The sequence below is a fragment of the Lasioglossum baleicum genome, chromosome 15 (assembly GCF_051020765.1).
Source record: "Lasioglossum baleicum chromosome 15, iyLasBale1, whole genome shotgun sequence".
NCBI lineage: Eukaryota > Metazoa > Arthropoda > Insecta > Hymenoptera > Halictidae > Lasioglossum > Lasioglossum baleicum.
In genome coordinates this window covers 284,189-311,948 of record NC_134943.1, presented here as the reverse complement: position 1 = coordinate 311,948, position 27,760 = coordinate 284,189, and positions in this window count along the sequence as shown.

Below are 27,760 nucleotides of genomic sequence, written 5' to 3'. Positions count from 1 at the left end.
AGTAATTCCAAACCGAATTGTATCGAGCTTGGACTCGATTTAACCGGAAAAGTGTGACGACTATATTGGTAAAAGTACCATAACAGAATTCCTAAAAACAACAAAGTTCTGGATAATGATATCCTCATCTACAGACTAGTTCGGATAATCGAGGTTCTACAAAATTGTGGATTAGACGAGTATAAATCTAAACCTAATTGTATCGTGTTTAAGCTCATTTGAATCGGAAAAGAATGACGATTATGTTGGTAAATGTCCCATAAAAGAATCACTGAAAACAACAATGTTCTGAATAACGATATCCTCGTCTACAGACTAGTTCGGATAATCGAGGTTCTACAAAATCGTGGACTACTCGAGTATAAATCTAAACCGAATTGTATCGTGTTTGAGCTCATTTGAATCGGAAAAGAATGACGATTATGTTGGCAAAAGTCCCATAAACGAATCCCAGAAAACAACAATGTTCTGCATAACGATTTCCTCGTCTACAGACTAGTTCGGATAATCGAGGTTCTACAAAATCGTGGACTACTCGAGTAATTCCAAACCGAATTGTATCGAGCTTGGACTCGATTTAACCGGAAAAGTGTGACGACTATGTTGGTAAATGTACCATAACAGAATCCCTAAAAACAACATAGTTCTGGATAATGATATCCTCATCTACAGACTAGTTCGGATAATCGAGGTTCTACAAAATCGTGGACTACTCGAGTAATTCCAAACCGAATTGTATCGAGCTTGGACTCGATTTAACCGGAAAAGTGTGACGACTATGTTGGTAAAAGTACCATAACAGAATTCCTAAAAACAACAAAGTTCTGGATAATGATATCCTCATCTACAGACTAGTTCGGATAATCGAGGTTCTACAAAATTGTGGATTAGACGAGTATAAATCTAAACCTAATTGTATCGTGTTTAAGCTCATTTGAATCGGAAAAGAATGATGATTATGTTGGTAAATGTCCCATAAAAGAATCCCTGAAAACAACAATTTTCTGCATAACGATATCCTCGTCTACAGACTAGTTCGGATAATCGAGGTTCTACAAAATCGTGGACTACTCGAGTATAAATCTAAACCGAATTGTATCGTGTTTGAGCTCATTTGAATCGGAAAAGAATGACGATTATGTTGGCAAAAGTCCCATAAACGAATCCCAGAAAACAACAATGTTCTGCATAACGATTTCCTCGTCTACAGACTAGTTCGGATAATCGAGGTTCTACAAAATCGTGGACTACTCGAGTAATTCCAAACCGAATTGTATCGAGCTTGGACTCGATTTAACCGGAAAAGTGTGACGACTATGTTGGTAAATGTACCATAACAGAATCCCTAAAAACAACATAGTTCTGGATAATGATATCCTCATCTACAGACTAGTTCGGATAATCGAGGTTCTACAAAATCGTGGACTACTCGAGTAATTCCAAACCGAATTGTATCGAGCTTGGACTCCATGTACCAGGAAAAGAAAGACGACTATGTTGGTAAAAGTACCATAACAGAATCCCTAAAAACAACAATGTTCTGCATAACGATATCCTCGTCTACAGACTAGTTCGGATAATCGAGGTTCTACAAAATTGTGGATTAGACGAGTATAAATCTAAACCTAATTGTATTGTGTTTGGGCTCATTTCAATCGGAAAAGAATGACGATTATGTTGGTAAGAGTTCCATAAAAGAATCCCTGACAACAACAAAGTTCTGCATAACGATATCCTCGTCTACAGAATAGTTCGGTTAATCGAGGTTCTACAAAATCGTGGACTACTCGAGTAATTCCAAACCGAATTGTATCGAGCTTGGACTCGATTTAACCGGAAAAGTGTGACGACTATGTTGGTAAAAGTACCATAACAGAATTCCTAAAAACAACAAAGTTCTGGATAATGATATCCTCATCTACAGACTAGTTCGGATAATCGAGGTTCTACAAAATTGTGGATTAGACGAGTATAAATCTAAACCTAATTGTATCGTGTTTAAGCTCATTTGAATCGGAAAAGAATGACGATTATGTTGGTAAATGTCCCATAAAAGAATCCCTGAAAACAACAATGTTCTGAATAACGATATCCTCGTCTACAGACTAGTTCGGATGATCGAGGTTCTACAAAATCGTGGACTAATCGAGTATAAATCAAAACCGAATTGTATCGTGTTTGAGCGCATTTGAATCGGAAAAGAATGACGATTATGTTGGCAAAAGTCCCATAAACGAATCCCAGAAAACAACAAAGTTCTGGATAATGATTTCCTCGTCTACAGACTAGTTCGGATAATCGAGGTTCTACAAAATCGTGGACTACTCGAGTAATTCCAAACCGAATTGTATCGAGCTTGGACTCGATTTAACCGGAAAAGTGTGACGACTATGTTGGTAAATGTACCATAACAGAATCCCTAAAAACAACAAAGTTCTGGATAATGATATCCTCATCTACAGACTAGTTCGGATAATCGAGGTTCTACAAAATCGTGGGCTACTCGAGTAATTCCAAACCGAATTGTATCGAGCTTGGACTCGATTTACCAGGAAAAGAAAGACGACTATGTTGGTAAAAGTACCATAACAGAATCCCTAAAAACAACAAAGTTCTGGATAATGATATCCTCGTCTACAGACTAGTTAGGATAATCGAGGTTCTACAAAATCGTGGATTAGACGAGTATAAATCTAAACCTAATTGTATTGTGTTTGGGCTCATTTCAATCGGAAAAGAATGACGATTATGTTGGTAAGAGTTCCATAAAAGAATCCCTGACAACAACAAAGTTCTGCATAACGATATCCTCGTCTACAGACTAGTTCGGATAATCGAGGTTCTACAAAATCGTGGACTACTCGAGTAATTCCAAACCGAATTGTATCGAGCTTGGACTCGATTTAACCGGAAAAGTGTGACGATTATGTTGGTAAGAGTGCCATAAAAGAATCCCTGACAACAACAAAGTTCTGCATAACGATATCCTCGTCTACAGACTAGTTCGAATAATCGAGGTTCTACATTATCGTGGATTAAACGAGTATAAATCTAAACCTAATTGTATCGTGTTGGTTCTCATTTGAATCGGAAAAGAGTGACGATTATGTTGGTAAAAGTTCAATAAAAGAATCCCTAAAAACAACAAAGTTCTGGATAATGATATCCTCATCTACAGACTAGTTCGGATAATCGAGGTTCTACAAAATTGTGGATTAGACGAGTAATTCCAAACCGAATTGTATCGAGCTTGGACTCGATTTAACCGGAAAAGTGTGACGACTATATTGGTAAAAGTACCATAACAGAATTCCTAAAAACAACAAAGTTCTGGATAATGATATCCTCATCTACAGACTAGTTCGGATAATCGAGGTTCTACAAAATTGTGGATTAGACGAGTATAAATGTAAACCTAATTGTATCGTGTTTAAGCTCATTTGAATCGGAAAAGAATGACGATTATGTTGGTAAATGTCCCATAAAAGAATCACTGAAAACAACAATGTTCTGAATAACGATATCCTCGTCTACAGACTAGTTCGGATAATCGAGGTTCTACAAAATCGTGGACTACTCGAGTATAAATCTAAACCGAATTGTATCGTGTTTGAGCTCATTTGAATCGGAAAAGAATGACGATTATGTTGGCAAAAGTCCCATAAACGAATCCCAGAAAACAACAATGTTCTGCATAACGATTTCCTCGTCTACAGACTAGTTCGGATAATCGAGGTTCTACAAAATCGTGGACTACTCGAGTAATTCCAAACCGAATTGTATCGAGCTTGGACTCGATTTAACCGGAAAAGTGTGACGACTATGTTGGTAAATGTACCATAACAGAATCCCTAAAAACAACATAGTTCTGGATAATGATATCCTCATCTACAGACTAGTTCGGATAATCGAGGTTCTACAAAATCGTGGACTACTCGAGTAATTCCAAACCGAATTGTATCGAGCTTGGACTCGATTTAACCGGAAAAGTGTGACGACTATGTTGGTAAAAGTACCATAACAGAATTCCTAAAAACAACAAAGTTCTGGATAATGATATCCTCATCTACAGACTAGTTCGGATAATCGAGGTTCTACAAAATTGTGGATTAGACGAGTATAAATCTAAACCTAATTGTATCGTGTTTAAGCTCATTTGAATCGGAAAAGAATGATGATTATGTTGGTAAATGTCCCATAAAAGAATCCCTGAAAACAACAATTTTCTGCATAACGATATCCTCGTCTACAGACTAGTTCGGATAATCGAGGTTCTACAAAATCGTGGACTACTCGAGTATAAATCTAAACCGAATTGTATCGTGTTTGAGCTCATTTGAATCGGAAAAGAATGACGATTATGTTGGCAAAAGTCCCATAAACGAATCCCAGAAAACAACAATGTTCTGCATAACGATTTCCTCGTCTACAGACTAGTTCGGATAATCGAGGTTCTACAAAATCGTGGACTACTCGAGTAATTCCAAACCGAATTGTATCGAGCTTGGACTCGATTTAACCGGAAAAGTGTGACGACTATGTTGGTAAATGTACCATAACAGAATCCCTAAAAACAACATAGTTCTGGATAATGATATCCTCATCTACAGACTAGTTCGGATAATCGAGGTTCTACAAAATCGTGGACTACTCGAGTAATTCCAAACCGAATTGTATCGAGCTTGGACTCCATGTACCAGGAAAAGAAAGACGACTATGTTGGTAAAAGTACCATAACAGAATCCCTAAAAACAACAATGTTCTGCATAACGATATCCTCGTCTACAGACTAGTTCGGATAATCGAGGTTCTACAAAATTGTGGATTAGACGAGTATAAATCTAAACCTAATTGTATTGTGTTTGGGCTCATTTCAATCGGAAAAGAATGACGATTATGTTGGTAAGAGTTCCATAAAAGAATCCCTGACAACAACAAAGTTCTGCATAACGATATCCTCGTCTACAGAATAGTTCGGTTAATCGAGGTTCTACAAAATCGTGGACTACTCGAGTAATTCCAAACCGAATTGTATCGAGCTTGGACTCGATTTAACCGGAAAAGTGTGACGACTATGTTGGTAAAAGTACCATAACAGAATTCCTAAAAACAACAAAGTTCTGGATAATGATATCCTCATCTACAGACTAGTTCGGATAATCGAGGTTCTACAAAATTGTGGATTAGACGAGTATAAATCTAAACCTAATTGTATCGTGTTTAAGCTCATTTGAATCGGAAAAGAATGACGATTATGTTGGTAAATGTCCCATAAAAGAATCCCTGAAAACAACAATGTTCTGAATAACGATATCCTCGTCTACAGACTAGTTCGGATGATCGAGGTTCTACAAAATCGTGGACTAATCGAGTATAAATCAAAACCGAATTGTATCGTGTTTGAGCGCATTTGAATCGGAAAAGAATGACGATTATGTTGGCAAAAGTCCCATAAACGAATCCCAGAAAACAACAAAGTTCTGGATAATGATTTCCTCGTCTACAGACTAGTTCGGATAATCGAGGTTCTACAAAATCGTGGACTACTCGAGTAATTCCAAACCGAATTGTATCGAGCTTGGACTCGATTTAACCGGAAAAGTGTGACGACTATGTTGGTAAATGTACCATAACAGAATCCCTAAAAACAACATAGTTCTGGATAATGATATCCTCATCTACAGACTAGTTCGGATAATCGAGGTTCTACAAAATCGTGGACTACTCGAGTAATTCCAAACCGAATTGTATCGAGCTTGGACTCCATGTACCAGGAAAAGAAAGACGACTATGTTGGTAAAAGTACCATAACAGAATCCCTAAAAACAACAATGTTCTGCATAACGATATCCTCGTCTACAGACTAGTTCGGATAATCGAGGTTCTACAAAATTGTGGATTAGACGAGTATAAATCTAAACCTAATTGTATTGTGTTTGGGCTCATTTCAATCGGAAAAGAATGACGATTATGTTGGTAAGAGTTCCATAAAAGAATCCCTGACAACAACAAAGTTCTGCATAACGATATCCTCGTCTACAGAATAGTTCGGATAATCGAGGTTCTACAAAATCGTGGACTACTCGAGTAATTCCAAACCGAATTGTATCGAGCTTGGACTCGATTTAACCGGAAAAGTGTGACGACTATGTTGGTAAAAGTACCATAACAGAATTCCTAAAAACAACAAAGTTCTGGATAATGATATCCTCATCTACAGACTAGTTCGGATAATCGAGGTTCTACAAAATTGTGGATTAGACGAGTATAAATCTAAACCTAATTGTATCGTGTTTAAGCTCATTTGAATCGGAAAAGAATGACGATTATGTTGGTAAATGTCCCATAAAAGAATCCCTGAAAACAACAATGTTCTGAATAACGATATCCTCGTCTACAGACTAGTTCGGATGATCGAGGTTCTACAAAATCGTGGACTAATCGAGTATAAATCAAAACCGAATTGTATCGTGTTTGAGCGCATTTGAATCGGAAAAGAATGACGATTATGTTGGCAAAAGTCCCATAAACGAATCCCAGAAAACAACAAAGTTCTGGATAATGATTTCCTCGTCTACAGACTAGTTCGGATAATCGAGGTTCTACAAAATCGTGGACTACTCGAGTAATTCCAAACCGAATTGTATCGAGCTTGGACTCGATTTAACCGGAAAATTGTGACGACTATGTTGGTAAATGTACCATAACAGAATCCCTAAAAACAACAAAGTTCTGGATAATGATATCCTCATCTACAGACTAGTTCGGATAATCGAGGTTCTACAAAATCGTGGGCTACTCGAGTAATTCCAAACCGAATTGTATCGAGCTTGGACTCGATTTACCAGGAAAAGAAAGACGACTATGTTGGTAAAAGTACCATAACAGAATCCCTAAAAACAACAAAGTTCTGGATAATGATATCCTCGTCTACAGACTAGTTAGGATAATCGAGGTTCTACAAAATCGTGGATTAGACGAGTATAAATCTAAACCTAATTGTATTGTGTTTGGGCTCATTTCAATCGGAAAAGAATGACGATTATGTTGGTAAGAGTTCCATAAAAGAATCCCTGACAACAACAAAGTTCTGCATAACGATATCCTCGTCTACAGACTAGTTCGGATAATCGAGGTTCTACAAAATCGTGGACTACTCGAGTAATTCCAAACCGAATTGTATCGAGCTTGGACTCGATTTAACCGGAAAAGTGTGACGATTATGTTGGTAAGAGTGCCATAAAAGAATCCCTGACAACAACAAAGTTCTGCATAACGATATCCTCGTCTACAGACTAGTTCGAATAATCGAGGTTCTACATTATCGTGGATTAAACGAGTATAAATCTAAACCTAATTGTATCGTGCTGGTTCTCATTTGAATCGGAAAAGAGTGACGATTATGTTGGTAAAAGTTCAATAAAAGAATGTCTAAACTCAACAAAGTTCTGCATAATTATGTCCTCGTCTGCAGACTAGTTCGGATAATCGAGGTTCTACAAAATCGTGGACTACTCGAGTAATTCCAAACCGAATTGTATCGAGCTTGGACTCGATTTAACCGGAAAAGTGTGACGATTATGTTGGTAAAAGTCCCATAAAAGAATCCCGGAAAACAACAATGTTCTGCATAACGATTTCCTCGTCTACAGACCAGTTCGGATAATCGAGGTTCTACAAAATCGTGGACTACTCGAGTAATTCCAAACCGAATTGTATCGAGCTTGGACTCGATTTAACCGGAAAAGTGTGACGACTATGTTGGTAAATGTACCATAACAGAATCCCTAAAAACAACATAGTTCTGGATAATGATATCCTCATCTACAGACTAGTTCGGATAATCGAGGTTCTACAAAATCGTGGACTACTCGAGTAATTCCAAACCGAATTGTATCGAGCTTGGACTCGATGTACCAGGAAAAGAAAGACGACTATGTTGGTAAAAGTACCATAACAGAATCCCTAAAAACAACAATGTTCTGCATAACGATATCCTCGTCTACAGACTAGTTCGGATAATCGAGGTTCTACAAAATCGTGGATTAGACGAGTATAAATCTAAACCTAATTGTATTGTGTTTGGGCTCATTTCAATCGGAAAAGAGTGACGATTATGTTGCTAAAAGTTCAATAAAAGAATGTCTAAACTCAACAAAGTTCTGCATAATTATGTCCTCGTCTGCAGACTAGTTCGGATAATCGAGGTTCTACATTATCGTGGATTAAACGAGTATAAATCTAAACCGAATTGTATCGTGTTTGTTCTGATTTGAATGGGAAAAGATTGACGATTATGTTGGTAAAAGTCCCATAAAAGAATCCCTGAAAACAACAATGTTCTGAATAACGATATCCTCGTCTACAGTCTAGTTCCGATAATCGAAGTTCTACAAAATCGTGGACTAATCGAGTATAAATCTAAACCGAGTTGTATCGTGTTTGAGCTCATTTGAATCGGAAAAGAATGACGATTATGTTGGCAAAAGTCCCATAAAAGAATCCCAGAAAACAACAATGTTCTGCATAACGATATCCTCGTCTACAGACTAGTTCGGATAATCAAGGTTGTACAAAATCGTGGACTACTCGAGTAATTCCAAACCGAATTGTATCGAGCTTGGACTCGACTTACCCGGAAAAGAAAGACGACTATGTTGGTAAAAGTACCATAACAGAATCCCTAAAAACAACAAAGTTCTGGATAATGATATCCTCATCTACAGACTAGTTCGGATAATCGACGTTCTACATTATCGTGGATTAAACGAGTATAAATCTAAACCGAATTGTATCGTGTATGAGCTCATTTGAATCGGAAAAGAATGACGATTATGTTGGTAAAAGTCCCATAAAAGAATCCCTCAAAAACAACAATGTTCTGAATAACGATATCCTCGTCTACAGACTAGTTCGGATAATCGAGGTTCTACAAAATTGTGGATTAGACGAGTATAAATCTAAACCTAATTGTATCGTGTTTGGGCTCATTTCAATCGGAAAAGAGTGACGATTATGTTGCTAAAAGTTCAATAAAAGAATGTCTAAACTCAACAAAGTTCTGCATAATTATGTCCTCGTCTGCAGACTAGTTCGGATAATCGAGGTTCTACATTATCGTGGATTAAACGAGTATAAATCTAAACCGAATTGTATCGTGTTTGAGCTCATTTGCATCGGAAAAGAATGACGATTATGTTGGTAAAAGTCCCATAAAAGAATCCCTGAAAACAACAATTTTCTGCATAACGATATCCTCGTCTAGAGACTAGTTCGGATAATCGAGGTTCTACAAAATCGTGGATTAGACGAGTATAAATCTAAACTTAATTGTATCGTGTTTGGGCTCATTTCAATCGGAAAAGAATGACGATTATGTTGGTAAGAGTTCCATAGAAGAATCCCTGAAAACAACAATTTTCTGCATAACGATATCCTCGTCTACAGACTAGTTCGGATAATCGAGGTTCTACAAAATCGTGGATTAGACGAGTATAAATCTAAACCTAATTGTATTGTGTTTGGGCTCATTTCAATCGGAAAAGTATGACGATTATGTTGGTAAGAGTTCCATAACAGAATCCCTATAAACAACAAAGTTCTGGATAATGATATCCTCATCTACAGACTAGTTCGGATAATCGACGTTCTACATTATCGTGGATTAAACGAGTATAAATCTAAACCGACTTGTATCGTGTTTGAGCTCATTTGAATCGGAAAAGAATGACGATTATGTTGGCAAAAGTCCCATAAACGAATCCCAGAAAACAACAATGTTCTGCATAACGATTTCCTCGTCTACAGACTAGTTCGGATAATCGAGGTTCTACAAAATCGTGGACTACTCGAGTAATTCCAAACCGAATTGTATCGAGCTTGGACTCGATTTAACCGGAAAAGTGTGACGACTATGTTGGTAAATGTACCATAACAGAATCCCTAAAAACAACATAGTTCTGGATAATGATATCCTCATCTACAGACTAGTTCGGATAATCGAGGTTCTACAAAATCGTGGACTACTCGAGTAATTCCAAACCGAATTGTATCGAGCTTGGACTCGATGTACCAGGAAAAGAAAGACGACTATGTTGGTAAAAGTACCATAACAGAATCCCTAAAAACAACAATGTTCTGCATAACGATATCCTCGTCTACAGACTAGTTCGGATAATCGAGGTTCTACAAAATCGTGGATTAGACGAGTATAAATCTAAACCTAATTGTATTGTGTTTGGGCTCATTTCAATCGGAAAAGAATGACGATTATGTTGGTAAGAGTTCCATAAAAGAATCCCTGACAACAACAAAGTTCTGCATAACGATATCCTCGTCTACAGACTAGTTCGGATAATCGAGGTTCTACAAAATCGTGGACTACTCGAGTAATTCCAAACCGAATTGTATCGAGCTTGGACTCGATTTAACCGGAAAAGTGTGACGACTATGTTGGTAAAAGTACCATAACAGAATCCCTAAAAACAACAAAGTTCTGGATAATGATATCCTCATCTACAGACTAGTTCGGATAATCGAGGTTCTACAAAATTGTGGATTAGACGAGTATAAATCTAAACCTAATTGTATCGTGTTTGGGCTCATTTCAATCGGAAAAGAATGACGATTATGTTGGTAAGAGTGCCATAAAAGAATCCCTGACAACAACAAAGTTCTGCATAACGATATCCTCGTCTACAGACTAGTTCGAATAATCGAGGTTCTACATTATCGTGGATTAAACGAGTATAAATCTAAACCGAATTGTATCGTGTTGGTTCTCATTTGAATCGGAAAAGAGAGACGATTATGTTGGTAAAAGTTCAATAAAAGAATGTCTAAACTCAACAAAGTTCTGCATAATTATATCCTCACCTACAGACTAGTTCGGATAATCGAAGTTTTACTGTATCGTAGATTAAACCAGTACAAATCTAAACCGAATTGTATCGTGTTTGAGCTCATTTGAATCGGAAAAGAATGACGATTATGTTGGCAAAAGTCCCATAAAAGAATCCCAGAAAACAACAATGTTCTGCATAACGATATCCTCGTCTACAGACTACTTCGGATAATCGAGGTTCTACAAAATCGTGGACTACTCGAGTAATTCCAAACCGAATTGTATCGAGCTTGGACTCGATTTACCCGGAAAAGAAAGACGACTATGTTGGTAAAAGTACCATAACAGAATCCCTAAAAACAACAAAGTTCTGGATAATGATATCCTCATCTACAGACTAGTTCGGATAATCGAGGTTCTACAAAATTGTGGATTGGACGAGTATAAATCTAAACCTAATTGTATCGTGTTTGTTCTGATTAGAATGGGAAAAGAGTGACGATTATGTTGCTAAAAGTTCAATAAAAGAATGTCTAAACTCAACAAAGTTCTGCATAATTATATCCTCGTCTGCAAACTAGTTCGGATAATCGAGGTTCTACATTATCGTGGATTAAACGAGTATAAATCTAAACCGAATTGTATCGTGTATGAGCTCATTTGAATCGGAAAAGAATGACGATTATGTTGGTAAAAGTCCCATAAAAGAATCCCTGAAAACAACAATGTTCTGAATAACGATATCCTCATCTACAGACTAGTTCGGATAATCGAGGTTCTACAAAATTGTGGATTAGACGAGTATAAATCTAAACCTAATTGTATCGTGTTTGGGCTCATTTCAATCGGAAAAGAGTGACGATTATGTTCGTAAAAGTTCAATAAAAGAATGTCTAAACTCAACAAAGTTCTGCATAATTATATCCTCACCTACAGACTAGTTCGGATAATCGAGGTTCTACAAAATCGTGGATTAGACGAGTATAAATCTAAACCTAATTGTTTTGTGTTTGAGCTCATTTGAATCGGAAAAGAATGACGATTATGTTGGCAAAAGTCCCATAAAAGAATCCCAGAAAACAACAATGTTCTGCATAACGATATCCTCGTCTACAGACTAGTTCGGATAATCGAGGTTCTACAAAATCGTGGATTAGACGAGTATAAATCTAAACCTAATTGTATCGTGTTTGGGCTCATTTCAATCGGAAAAGAGTGACGATTATGTTCGTAAAAGTTCAATAAAAGAATGTCTAAACTCAACAAAGTTCTGCATAATTATATCCTCACCTACAGACTAGTTCGGATAATCGAGGTTCTACAAAATCGTGGATTAGACGAGTATAAATCTAAACCTAATTGTTTTGTGTTTGAGCTCATTTGAATCGGTAAAGAATGACGATTATGTTGGCAAAAGTCCCATAAAAGAATCCCAGAAAACAACAATGTTCTGCATAACGATATCCTCGTCTACAGACTAGTTCGGATAATCGAGGTTCTACAAAATCGTGGATTAGACGAGTATAAATCTAAACCTAATTGTATTGTGTTTGGGCTCATTTCAATCGGAAAAGAATGACGATTATGTTGGAATGAGTTCCATAAAAGAATCCCTGACAACAACAAAGTTCTGCATAACGATATCCTCATCTACAGACTAGTTCGGATAATCGAGGTTCTACAAAATCGTGGACACATCAAGTAATTCTAAACCGAATTGTATCGAGCTTGGACTCGATTTAACCGGAACAGTGTGACGACTATGTTGGTAAATGTACCATAACAGAATCCCTAAAAACAACAAAGTTCTGGATAATGTTATCCTCATCTACAGACTAGTTCGGATAATCGACGTTCTACATTATCGTGGATTAAACGAGTATAAATCTAAACCGACTTGTATCGTGTTTGAGCTCATTTGCATCGGAAAAGAATGACGATTATGTTGGTAAAAGTCCCATAAAAGAATCCCTGAAAACAACAATTTTCTGCATAACGATATCCTCGTCTACAGACTAGTTCGGATAATCGAGGTTCTACAAAATCGTGGACTACTCGAGTAATTCCAAACCGAATTGTATCGAGCTTGGACTCGATTTAACCGGAGAAGTGTGACGACTATGTTGGTAAATGTACCATAACAGAATCCCTAAAAACAACAAAGTTCTGGATAATGATATCCTCATCTACAGACTAGTTCGGATAATCGAGGTTCTACAAAATCGTGGACTACTCGAGTAATTCCAAACCGAATTGTATCGAGCTTGGACTCGATTTACCAGGAAAAGAAAGACGACTATGTTGGTAAAAGTACCATAACAGAATCCCTAAAAACAACAATGTTCTGCATAACGATATCCTCGTCTACAGACTAGTTAGGATAATCGAGGTTCTACAAAATCGTGGATTAGACGAGTATAAATCTAAACCTAATTGTATTGTGTTTGGGCTCATTTCAATCGGAAAAGAATGACGATTATGTTGGAATGAGTTCCATAAAAGAATCCCTGACAACAACAAAGTTCTGCATAACGATATCCTCATCTACAGACTAGTTCGGATAATCGAGGTTCTACAAAATCGTGGACACATCAAGTAATTCTAAACCGAATTGTATCGAGCTTGGACTCGATTTAACCGGAACAGTGTGACGACTATGTTGGTAAATGTACCCTAACAGAATCCCTAAAAACAACAAAGTTCTGGATAATGTTATCCTCATCTACAGACTAGTTCGGATAATCGACGTTCTACATTATCGTGGATTAAACGAGTATAAATCTAAACCGACTTGTATCGTGTTTGAGCTCATTTGCATCGGAAAAGAATGACGATTATGTTGGTAAAAGTCCCATAAAAGAATCCCTGAAAACAACAATTTTCTGCATAACGATATCCTCGTCTACAGACTAGTTCGGATAATCGAGGTTCTACAAAATCGTGGACTACTCGAGTAATTCCAAACCGAATTGTATCGAGCTTGGACTCGATTTAACCGGAGAATTGTGACGACTATGTTGGTAAATGTACCATAACAGAATCCCTAAAAACAACAAAGTTCTGGATAATGATATCCTCATCTACAGACTAGTTCGGATAATCGAGGTTCTACAAAATCGTGGACTACTCGAGTAATTCCAAACCGAATTGTATCGAGCTTGGACTCGATTTAACCGGAAAAGTGTGACGACTATGTTGGTAAAAGTACCATAACAGAATCCCTAAAAACAACAAAGTTCTGGATAATGATATTCTCATCTACAGACTAGTTCGGATAATCGAGGTTCTACAAAATTGTGGATTAGACGAGTATAAATCTAAACCTAATTGTATCGTGTTTGGGCTCATTTCTATCGGAAAAGAATGACGATTATGTTGGTAAGAGTGCCATAAAAGAATCCCTGACAACAACAAAGTTCTGCATAACGATATCCTCGTCTACAGACTAGTTCGAATAATCGAGGTTCTACATTATCGTGGATTAAACGAGTATAAATCTAAACCGAATTGTATCGTGTTGGTTCTCATTTGAATCGGAAAAGAGTGACGATTATGTTGGTAAAAGTTCAATAAAAGAATGTCTAAACTCAACAAAGTTCTGCATAATTATATCCTCACCTACAGACTAGTTCGGATAATCGAAGTTTTACTGTATCGTAGATTAAACCAGTATAAATCTAAACCGAATTGTATCGTGTTTGAGCTCATTTGAATCGGAAAAGAATGACGATTATGTTGGCAAAAGTCCCATAAAAGAATCCCAGAAAACAACAATGTTCTGCATAACGATATCCTCGTCTACAGACTACTTCGGATAATCGAGGTTCTACAAAATCGTGGACTACTCGAGTAATTCCAAACCGAATTGTATCGAGCTTGGACTCGATTTACCCGGAAAAGAAAGACGACTATGTTGGTAAAAGTACCATAACAGAATCCCTAAAAACAACAAAGTTCTGGATAATGATATCCTTATCTACAGACTAGTTCGGATAATCGAGGTTCTACAAAATTGTGGATTGGACGAGTATAAATCTAAACCTAATTGTATCGTGTTTGGGCTCATTTCTATCGGAAAAGAATGACGATTATGTTGGTAAGAGTGCCATAAAAGAATCCCTGACAACAACAAAGTTCTGCATAACGATATCCTCGTCTACAGACTAGTTCGAATAATCGAGGTTCTACATTATCGTGGATTAAACGAGTATAAATCTAAACCGAATTGTATCGTGTTGGTTCTCATTTGAATCGGAAAAGAGTGACGATTATGTTGGTAAAAGTTCAATAAAAGAATGTCTAAACTCAACAAAGTTCTGCATAATTATATCCTCACCTACAGACTAGTTCGGATAATCGAAGTTTTACTGTATCGTAGATTAAACCAGTATAAATCTAAACCGAATTGTATCGTGTTTGAGCTCATTTGAATCGGAAAAGAATGACGATTATGTTGGCAAAAGTCCCATAAAAGAATCCCAGAAAACAACAATGTTCTGCATAACGATATCCTCGTCTACAGACTACTTCGGATAATCGAGGTTCTACAAAATCGTGGACTACTCGAGTAATTCCAAACTGAATTGTATCGAGCTTGGACTCGATTTACCCGGAAAAGAAAGACGACTATGTTGGTAAAAGTACCATAACAGAATCCCTAAAAACAACAAAGTTCTGGATAATGATATCCTCATCTACAGACTAGTTCGGATAATCGAGGTTCTACAAAATTGTGGATTGGACGATTATAAATCTAAACCGAATTGTATCGTGTATGAGCTCATTTGAATCGGAAAAGAATGACGATTATGTTGGTAAAAGTCCCATAAAAGAATCCCTGAAAACAACAATGTTCTGAATAACGATATCCTCATATACAGACTAGTTCGGATAATCGAGGTTCTACAAAATTGTGGATTAGACGAGTATAAATCTAAACCTAATTGTATCGTGTTTGGGCTCATTTCAATCGGAAAAGAGTGACGATTATGTTGCTAAAAGTTCAATAAAAGAATGTCTAAACTCAACAAAGTTCTGCATAATTATGTCCTCGTCTGCAGACTAGTTCGGATAATCGAGGTTCTACATTATCGTGGATTAAACGAGTATAAATCTAAACCGAATTGTATCGTGTTTGAGCTCATTTGCATCGGAAAAGAATGACGATTATGTTGGTAAAAGTCCCATAAAAGAATCCCTGAAAACAACAATTTTCTGCATAACGATATCCTCGTCTACAGACTAGTTCGGATAATCGAGGTTCTACAAAATCGTGGATTAGACGAGTATAAATCTAAACTTAATTGTATCGTGTTTGGGCTCATTTCAATCGGAAAAGAATGACGATTATGTTGGTAAGAGTTCCATAGAAGAATCCCTGACAACAACAAAGTTCTGCATAACGATATCCTCATCTACAGACTAGTTCGAATAATCGAGGTTCTACATTATCGTGGATTAAACGAGTATAAATCTAAACCGAATTGTATCGTGTTGGTTCTCATTTGAATCGGAAAAGAGAGACGATTATGTTGGTAAAAGTTCAATAAAAGAATGTCTAAACTCAACAAAGTTCTGCATAATTATATCCTCACCTACAGACTAGTTCGGATAATCGAAGTTTTACTGTATCGTAGATTAAACCAGTATAAATCTAAACCGAATTGTATCGTGTTTGAGCTCATTTGAATCGGAAAAGAATGACGATTATGTTGGCAAAAGTCCCATAAAAGAATCCCAGAAAACAACAATGTTCTGCATAACGATATCCTCGTCTACAGACTACTTCGGATAATCGAGGTTCTACAAAATCGTGGACTACTCGAGTAATTCCAAACCGAATTGTATCGAGCTTGGACTCGATTTACCCGGAAAAGGAAGACGACTATGTTGGTAAAAGTACCATAACAGAATCCCTAAAAACAACAAAGTTCTGGATAATGATATCCTCATCTACAGACTAGTTCGGATAATCGAGGTTCTACAAAATTGTGGATTGGACGAGTATAAATCTAAACCTAATTGTATCGTGTTTGTTCTGATTAGAATGGGAAAAGAGTGACGATTATGTTGCTAAAAGTTCAATAAAAGAATGTCTAAACTCAACAAAGTTCTGCATAATTATATCCTCGTCTGCAAACTAGTTCGGATAATCGAGGTTCTACATTATCGTGGATTAAACGAGTATAAATCTAAACCGAATTGTATCGTGTATGAGCTCATTTGAATCGGAAAAGAATGACGATTATGTTGGTAAAAGTCCCATAAAAGAATCCCTGAAAACAACAATGTTCTGAATAACGATATCCTCATCTACAGACTAGTTCGGATAATCGAGGTTCTACAAAATTGTGGATTAGACGAGTATAAATCTAAACCTAATTGTATCGTGTTTGGGCTCATTTCAATCGGAAAAGAGTGACGATTATGTTCGTAAAAGTTCAATAAAAGAATGTCTAAACTCAACAAAGTTCTGCATAATTATATCCTCACCTACAGACTAGTTCGGATAATCGAGGTTCTACAAAATCGTGGATTAGACGAGTATAAATCTAAACCTAATTGTTTTGTGTTTGAGCTCATTTGAATCGGAAAAGAATGACGATTATGTTGGCAAAAGTCCCATAAAAGAATCCCAGAAAACAACAATGTTCTGCATAACGATATCCTCGTCTACAGACTAGTTCGGATAATCGAGGTTCTACAAAATCGTGGATTAGACGAGTATAAATCTAAACCTAATTGTATCGTGTTTGGGCTCATTTCAATCGGAAAAGAGTGACGATAATGTTCGTAAAAGTTCAATAAAAGAATGTCTAAACTCAACAAAGTTCTGCATAATTATATCCTCACCTACAGACTAGTTCGGATAATCGAGGTTCTACAAAATCGTGGATTAGACGAGTATAAATCTAAACCTAATTGTTTTGTGTTTGAGCTCATTTGAATCGGTAAAGAATGACGATTATGTTGGCAAAAGTCCCATAAAAGAATCCCAGAAAACAACAATGTTCTGCATAACGATATCCTCGTCTACAGACTAGTTCGGATAATCGAGGTTCTACAAAATCGTGGATTAGACGAGTATAAATCTAAACCTAATTGTATTGTGTTTGGGCTCATTTCAATCGGAAAAGAATGACGATTATGTTGGAATGAGTTCCATAAAAGAATCCCTGACAACAACAAAGTTCTGCATAACGATATCCTCATCTACAGACTAGTTCGGATAATCGAGGTTCTACAAAATCGTGGACACATCAAGTAATTCTAAACCGAATTGTATCGAGCTTGGACTCGATTTAACCGGAACAGTGTGACGACTATGTTGGTAAATGTACCATAACAGAATCCCTAAAAACAACAAAGTTCTGGATAATGTTATCCTCATCTACAGACTAGTTCGGATAATCGACGTTCTACATTATCGTGGATTAAACGAGTATAAATCTAAACCGACTTGTATCGTGTTTGAGCTCATTTGCATCGGAAAAGAATGACGATTATGTTGGTAAAAGTCCCATAAAAGAATCCCTGAAAACAACAATTTTCTGCATAACGATATCCTCGTCTACAGACTAGTTCGGATAATCGAGGTTCTACAAAATCGTGGACTACTCGAGTAATTCCAAACCGAATTGTATCGAGCTTGGACTCGATTTAACCGGAGAAGTGTGACGACTATGTTGGTAAATGTACCATAACAGAATCCCTAAAAACAACAAAGTTCTGGATAATGATATCCTCATCTACAGACTAGTTCGGATAATCGAGGTTCTACAAAATCGTGGACTACTCGAGTAATTCCAAACCGAATTGTATCGAGCTTGGACTCGATTTACCAGGAAAAGAAAGACGACTATGTTGGTAAAAGTACCATAACAGAATCCCTAAAAACAACAATGTTCTGCATAACGATATCCTCGTCTACAGACTAGTTAGGATAATCGAGGTTCAACAAAATCGTGGATTAGACGAGTATAAATCTAAACCTAATTGTATTGTGTTTGGGCTCATTTCAATCGGAAAAGAATGACGATTATGTTGGCAAGAGTTCCATAAAAGAATCCCTGACAACAACAAAGTTCTGCATAACGATATCCTCGTCTACAGACTAGTTCGGATAATCGAGGTTCTACAAAATCGTGGACTACTCGAGTAATTCCAAACCGAATTGTATCGAGCTTGGACTCGATTTAACCGGAAAAGTGTGACGACTATGTTGGTAAAAGTACCATAACAGAATCCCTAAAAACAACAAAGTTCTGGATAATGATATTCTCATCTACAGACTAGTTCGGATAATCGAGGTTCTACAAAATTGTGGATTAGACGAGTATAAATCTAAACCTAATTGTATCGTGTTTGGGATCATTTCTATCGGAAAAGAATGACGATTATGTTGGTAAGAGTGCCATAAAAGAATCCCTGACAACAACAAAGTTCTGCATAACGATATCCTCGTCTACAGACTAGTTCGAATAATCGAGGTTCTACAAAATCGTGGACTACTCGAGTAATTCCAAACCGAATTGTATCGAGCTTGGACTCGATTTACCAGGAAAAGAAAGACGACTATGTTGGTAAAAGTACCATAACAGAATCCCTAAAAACAACAATGTTCTGCATAACGATATCCTCGTCTACAGACTAGTTAGGATAATCGAGGTTCAACAAAATCGTGGATTAGACGAGTATAAATCTAAACCTAATTGTATTGTGTTTGGGCTCATTTCAATCGGAAAAGAATGACGATTATGTTGGTAAGAGTTCCATAAAAGAATCCCTGACAACAACAAAGTTCTGCATAACGATATCCTCGTCTACAGACTAGTTCGGATAATCGAGGTTCTACAAAATCGTGGACTACTCGAGTAATTCCAAACCGAATTGTATCGAGCTTGGACTCGATTTAACCGGAAAAGTGTGACGACTATGTTGGTAAAAGTACCATAACAGAATCCCTAAAAACAACAAAGTTCTGGATAATGATATCCTCATCTACAGACTAGTTCGGATAATCGAGGTTCTACAAAATTGTGGATTGGACGAGTATAAATCTAAACCTAATTGTATCGTGTTTGTTCTGATTAGAATGGGAAAAGAGTGACGATTATGTTGCTAAAAGTTCAATAAAAGAATGTCTAAACTCAACAAAGTTCTGCATAATTATATCCTCGTCTGCAAACTAGTTCGGATAATCGAGGTTCTACATTATCGTGGATTAAACGAGTATAAATCTAAACCGAATTGTATCGTGTATGAGCTCATTTGAATCGGAAAAGAATGACGATTATGTTGGTAAAAGTCCCATAAAAGAATCCCTGAAAACAACAATGTTCTGAATAACGATATCCTCATCTACAGACTAGTTCGGATAATCGAGGTTCTACAAAATTGTGGATTAGACGAGTATAAATCTAAACCTAATTGTATCGTGTTTGGGCTCATTTCAATCGGAAAAGAGTGACGATTATGTTCGTAAAAGTTCAATAAAAGAATGTCTAAACTCAACAAAGTTCTGCATAATTATATCCTCACCTACAGACTAGTTCGGATAATCGAGGTTCTACAAAATCGTGGATTAGACGAGTATAAATCTAAACCTAATTGTTTTGTGTTTGAGCTCATTTGAATCGGAAAAGAATGACGATTATGTTGGCAAAAGTCCCATAAAAGAATCCCAGAAAACAACAATGTTCTGCATAACGATATCCTCGTCTACAGACTAGTTCGGATAATCGAGGTTCTACAAAATCGTGGATTAGACGAGTATAAATCTAAACCTAATTGTATCGTGTTTGGGCTCATTTCAATCGGAAAAGAGTGACGATAATGTTCGTAAAAGTTCAATAAAAGAATGTCTAAACTCAACAAAGTTCTGCATAATTATATCCTCACCTACAGACTAGTTCGGATAATCGAGGTTCTACAAAATCGTGGATTAGACGAGTATAAATCTAAACCTAATTGTTTTGTGTTTGAGCTCATTTGAATCGGTAAAGAATGACGATTATGTTGGCAAAAGTCCCATAAAAGAATCCCAGAAAACAACAATGTTCTGCATAACGATATCCTCGTCTACAGACTAGTTCGGATAATCGAGGTTCTACAAAATCGTGGATTAGACGAGTATAAATCTAAACCTAATTGTATTGTGTTTGGGCTCATTTCAATCGGAAAAGAATGACGATTATGTTGGAATGAGTTCCATAAAAGAATCCCTGACAACAACAAAGTTCTGCATAACGATATCCTCATCTACAGACTAGTTCGGATAATCGAGGTTCTACAAAATTGTGGATTAGACGAGTATAAATCTAAACCTAATTGTATCGTGTTTGGGCTCATTTCAATCGGAAAAGAGTGACGATTATGTTCGTAAAAGTTCAATAAAAGAATGTCTAAACTCAACAAAGTTCTGCATAATTATATCCTCACCTACAGACTAGTTCGGATAATCGAGGTTCTACAAAATCGTGGATTAGACGAGTATAAATCTAAACCTAATTGTTTTGTGTTTGAGCTCATTTGAATCGGAAAAGAATGACGATTATGTTGGCAAAAGTCCCATAAAAGAATCCCAGAAAACAACAATGTTCTGCATAACGATATCCTCGTCTACAGACTAGTTCGGATAATCGAGGTTCTACAAAATCGTGGATTAGACGAGTATAAATCTAAACCTAATTGTATCGTGTTTGGGCTCATTTCAATCGGAAAAGAGTGACGATAATGTTCGTAAAAGTTCAATAAAAGAATGTCTAAACTCAACAAAGTTCTGCATAATTATATCCTCACCTACAGACTAGTTCGGATAATCGAGGTTCTACAAAATCGTGGATTAGACGAGTATAAATCTAAACCTAATTGTTTTGTGTTTGAGCTCATTTGAATCGGTAAAGAATGACGATTATGTTGGCAAAAGTCCCATAAAAGAATCCCAGAAAACAACAATGTTCTGCATAACGATATCCTCGTCTACAGACTAGTTCGGATAATCGAGGTTCTACAAAATCGTGGATTAGACGAGTATAAATCTAAACCTAATTGTATTGTGTTTGGGCTCATTTCAATCGGAAAAGAATGACGATTATGTTGGAATGAGTTCCATAAAAGAATCCCTGACAACAACAAAGTTCTGCATAACGATATCCTCATCTACAGACTAGTTCGGATAATCGAGGTTCTACAAAATTGTGGATTAGACGAGTATAAATCTAAACCTAATTGTATCGTGTTTGGGCTCATTTCAATCGGAAAAGAGTGACGATTATGTTCGTAAAAGTTCAATAAAAGAATGTCTAAACTCAACAAAGTTCTGCATAATTATATCCTCACCTACAGACTAGTTCGGATAATCGAGGTTCTACAAAATCGTGGATTAGACGAGTATAAATCTAAACCTAATTGTTTTGTGTTTGAGCTCATTTGAATCGGAAAAGAATGACGATTATGTTGGCAAAAGTCCCATAAAAGAATCCCAGAAAACAACAATGTTCTGCATAACGATATCCTCGTCTACAGACTAGTTCGGATAATCGAGGTTCTACAAAATCGTGGATTAGACGAGTATAAATCTAAACCTAATTGTATCGTGTTTGGGCTCATTTCAATCGGAAAAGAGTGACGATAATGTTCGTAAAAGTTCAATAAAAGAATGTCTAAACTCAACAAAGTTCTGCATAATTATATCCTCACCTACAGACTAGTTCGGATAATCGAGGTTCTACAAAATCGTGGATTAGACGATTATAAATCTAAACCTAATTGTTTTGTGTTTGAGCTCATTTGAATCGGTAAAGAATGACGATTATGTTGGCAAAAGTCCCATAAAAGAATCCCAGAAAACAACAATGTTCTGCATAACGATATCCTCGTCTACAGACTAGTTCGGATAATCGAGGTTCTACAAAATCGTGGACTACTCGAGTAATTCCAAACCGAATTGTATCGAGCTTGGACTCGATTTAACCGGAAAAGTGTGACGACTATGTTGGTAAAAGTACCATAACAGAATCCCTAAAAACAACAAAGTTCTGGATAATGATATCCTCATCTACAGACTAGTTCGGATAATCGAGGTTCTACAAAATTGTGGATTGGACGAGTATAAATCTAAACCTAATTGTATCGTGTTTGTTCTGATTAGAATGGGAAAAGAGTGACGATTATGTTGCTAAAAGTTCAATAAAAGAATGTCTAAACTCAACAAAGTTCTGCATAATTATATCCTCGTCTGCAAACTAGTTCGGATAATCGAGGTTCTACATTATCGTGGATTAAACGAGTATAAATCTAAACCGAATTGTATCGTGTATGAGCTCATTTGAATCGGAAAAGAATGACGATTATGTTGGTAAAAGTCCCATAAAAGAATCCCTGAAAACAACAATGTTCTGAATAACGATATCCTCATCTACAGACTAGTTCGGATAATCGAGGTTCTACAAAATTGTGGATTAGACGAGTATAAATCTAAACCTAATTGTATCGTGTTTGGGCTCATTTCAATCGGAAAAGAGTGACGATTATGTTCGTAAAAGTTCAATAAAAGAATGTCTAAACTCAACAAAGTTCTGCATAATTATATCCTCACCTACAGACTAGTTCGGATAATCGAGGTTCTACAAAATCGTGGATTAGACGAGTATAAATCTAAACCTAATTGTTTTGTGTTTGAGCTCATTTGAATCGGAAAAGAATGACGATTATGTTGGCAAAAGTCCCATAAAAGAATCCCAGAAAACAACAATGTTCTGCATAACGATATCCTCGTCTACAGACTAGTTCGGATAATCGAGGTTCTACAAAATCGTGGATTAGACGAGTATAAATCTAAACCTAATTGTATCGTGTTTGGGCTCATTTCAATCGGAAAAGAGTGACGATAATGTTCGTAAAAGTTCAATAAAAGAATGTCTAAACTCAACAAAGTTCTGCATAATTATATCCTCACCTACAGACTAGTTCGGATAATCGAGGTTCTACAAAATCGTGGATTAGACGAGTATAAATCTAAACCTAATTGTTTTGTGTTTGAGCTCATTTGAATCGGTAAAGAATGACGATTATGTTGGCAAAAGTCCCATAAAAGAATCCCAGAAAACAACAATGTTCTGCATAACGATATCCTCGTCTACAGACTAGTTCGGATAATCGAGGTTCTACAAAATCGTGGATTAGACGAGTATAAATCTAAACCTAATTGTATTGTGTTTGGGCTCATTTCAATCGGAAAAGAATGACGATTATGTTGGAATGAGTTCCATAAAAGAATCCCTGACAACAACAATGTTCTGAATAACGATATCCTCATCTACAGACTAGTTCGGATAATCGAGGTTCTACAAAATTGTGGATTAGACGAGTATAAATCTAAACCTAATTGTATCGTGTTTGGGCTCATTTCAATCGGAAAAGAGTGACGATTATGTTCGTAAAAGTTCAATAAAAGAATGTCTAAACTCAACAAAGTTCTGCATAATTATATCCTCACCTACAGACTAGTTCGGATAATCGAGGTTCTACAAAATCGTGGATTAGACGAGTATAAATCTAAACCTAATTGTTTTGTGTTTGAGCTCATTTGAATCGGAAAAGAATGACGATTATGTTGGCAAAAGTCCCATAAAAGAATCCCAGAAAACAACAATGTTCTGCATAACGATATCCTCGTCTACAGACTAGTTCGGATAATCGAGGTTCTACAAAATCGTGGATTAGACGAGTATAAATCTAAACCTAATTGTATCGTGTTTGGGCTCATTTCAATCGGAAAAGAGTGACGATAATGTTCGTAAAAGTTCAATAAAAGAATGTCTAAACTCAACAAAGTTCTGCATAATTATATCCTCACCTACAGACTAGTTCGGATAATCGAGGTTCTACAAAATCGTGGATTAGACGAGTATAAATCTAAACCTAATTGTTTTGTGTTTGAGCTCATTTGAATCGGTAAAGAATGACGATTATGTTGGCAAAAGTCCCATAAAAGAATCCCAGAAAACAACAATGTTCTGCATAACGATATCCTCGTCTACAGACTAGTTAGGATAATCGAGGTTCAACAAAATCGTGGATTAGACGAGTATAAATCTAAACCTAATTGTATTGTGTTTGGGCTCATTTCAATCGGAAAAGAATGACGATTATGTTGGTAAGAGTTCCATAAAAGAATCCCTGACAACAACAAAGTTCTGCATAACGATATCCTCGTCTACAGACTAGTTCGGATAATCGAGGTTCTACAAAATCGTGGACTACTCGAGTAATTCCAAACCGAATTGTATCGAGCTTGGACTCGATTTAACCGGAAAAGTGTGACGACTATGTTGGTAAAAGTACCATAACAGAATCCCTAAAAACAACAAAGTTCTGGATAATGATATCCTCATCTACAGACTAGTTCGGATAATCGAGGTTCTACAAAATTGTGGATTAGGCGAGTATAAATCTAAACCTAATTGTATCGTGTTTGGGCTCATTTCAATCGGAAAAGAATGACGATTATGTTGGTAAGAGTGCCATAAAAGAATCCCTGACAACAACAAAGTTCTGCATAACGATATCCTCGTCTACAGACTAGTTCGAATAATCGAGGTTCTACATTATCGTGGATTAAACGAGTATAAATCTAAACCGAATTGTATCGTGTTGGTTCTCATTTGAATCGGAAAAGAGAGACGATTATGTTGGTAAAAGTTCAATAAAAGAATGTCTAAACTCAACAAAGTTCTGCATAATTATATCCTCACCTACAGACTAGTTCGGATAATCGAGGTTCTACAAAATCGTGGATTAGACGAGTATAAATCTAAACCTAATTGTTTTGTGTTTGAGCTCATTTGAATCGGAAAAGAATGACGATTATGTTGGCAAAAGTCCCATAAAAGAATCCCAGAAAACAACAATGTTCTGCATAACGATATCCTCGTCTACAGACTAGTTCGGATAATCGAGGTTCTACAAAATCGTGGATTAGACGAGTATAAATCTAAACCTAATTGTATCGTGTTTGGGCTCATTTCAATCGGAAAAGAGTGACGATAATGTTCGTAAAAGTTCAATAAAAGAATGTCTAAACTCAACAAAGTTCTGCATAATTATATCCTCACCTACAGACTAGTTCGGATAATCGAGGTTCTACAAAATCGTGGATTAGACGAGTATAAATCTAAACCTAATTGTTTTGTGTTTGAGCTCATTTGAATCGGTAAAGAATGACGATTATGTTGGCAAAAGTCCCATAAAAGAATCCCAGAAAACAACAATGTTCTGCATAACGATATCCTCGTCTACAGACTAGTTCGGATAATCGAAGTTTTACTGTATCGTAGATTAAACCAGTATAAATCTAAACCGAATTGTATCGTGTTTGAGCTCATTTGAATCGGAAAAGAATGACGATTATGTTGGCAAAAGTCCCATAAAAGAATCCCAGAAAACAACAATGTTCTGCATAACGATATCCTCGTCTACAGACTACTTCGGATAATCGAGGTTCTACAAAATCGTGGACTACTCGAGTAATTCCAAACCGAATTGTATCGAGCTTGGACTCGATTTACCCGGAAAAGAAAGACGACTATGTTGGTAAAAGTACCATAACAGAATCCCTAAAAACAACAAAGTTCTGGATAATGATATCCTCATCTACAGACTAGTTCGGATAATCGAGGTTCTACAAAATTGTGGATTGGACGAGTATAAATCTAAACCTAATTGTATCGTGTTTGTTCTGTTTAGAATGGGAAAAGAGTGACGATTATGTTGCTAAAAGTTCAATAAAAGAATGTCTAAACTCAACAAAGTTCTGCATAATTATATCCTCGTCTGCAAACTAGTTCGGATAATCGAGGTTCTACATTATCGTGGATTAAACGAGTATAAATCTAAACCGAATTGTATCGTGTATGAGCTCATTTGAATCGGAAAAGAATGACGATTATGTTGGTAAAAGTCCCATAAAAGAATCCCTGAAAACAACAATGTTCTGAATAACGATATCCTCATCTACAGACTAGTTCGGATAATCGAGGTTCTACAAAATTGTGGATTAGACGAGTATAAATCTAAACCTAATTGTATCGTGTTTGGGCTCATTTCAATCGGAAAAGAGTGACGATTATGTTCGTAAAAGTTCAATAAAAGAATGTCTAAACTCAACAAAGTTCTGCATAATTATATCCTCACCTACAGACTAGTTCGGATAATCGAGGTTCTACAAAATCGTGGATTAGACGAGTATAAATCTAAACCTAATTGTTTTGTGTTTGAGCTCATTTGAATCGGAAAAGAATGACGATTATGTTGGCAAAAGTCCCATAAAAGAATCCCAGAAAACAACAATGTTCTGCATAACGATATCCTCGTCTACAGACTAGTTCGGATAATCGAGGTTCTACAAAATCGTGGATTAGACGAGTATAAATCTAAACCTAATTGTATCGTGTTTGGGCTCATTTCAATCGGAAAAGAGTGACGATTATGTTCGTAAAAGTTCAATAAAAGAATGTCTAAACTCAACAAAGTTCTGCATAATTATATCCTCACCTACAGACTAGTTCGGATAATCGAGGTTCTACAAAATCGTGGATTAGACGAGTATAAATCTAAACCTAATTGTTTTGTGTTTGAGCTCATTTGAATCGGTAAAGAATGACGATTATGTTGGCAAAAGTCCCATAAAAGAATCCCAGAAAACAACAATGTTCTGCATAACGATATCCTCGTCTACAGACTACTTCGGATAATCGAGGTTCTACAAAATCGTGGACTACTCGAGTAATTCCAAACCGAATTGTATCGAGCTTGGACTCGATTTACCCGGAAAAGAAAGACGACTATGTTGGTAAAAGTACCATAACAGAATCCCTAAAAACAACAAAGTTCTGGATAATGATATCCTCATCTACA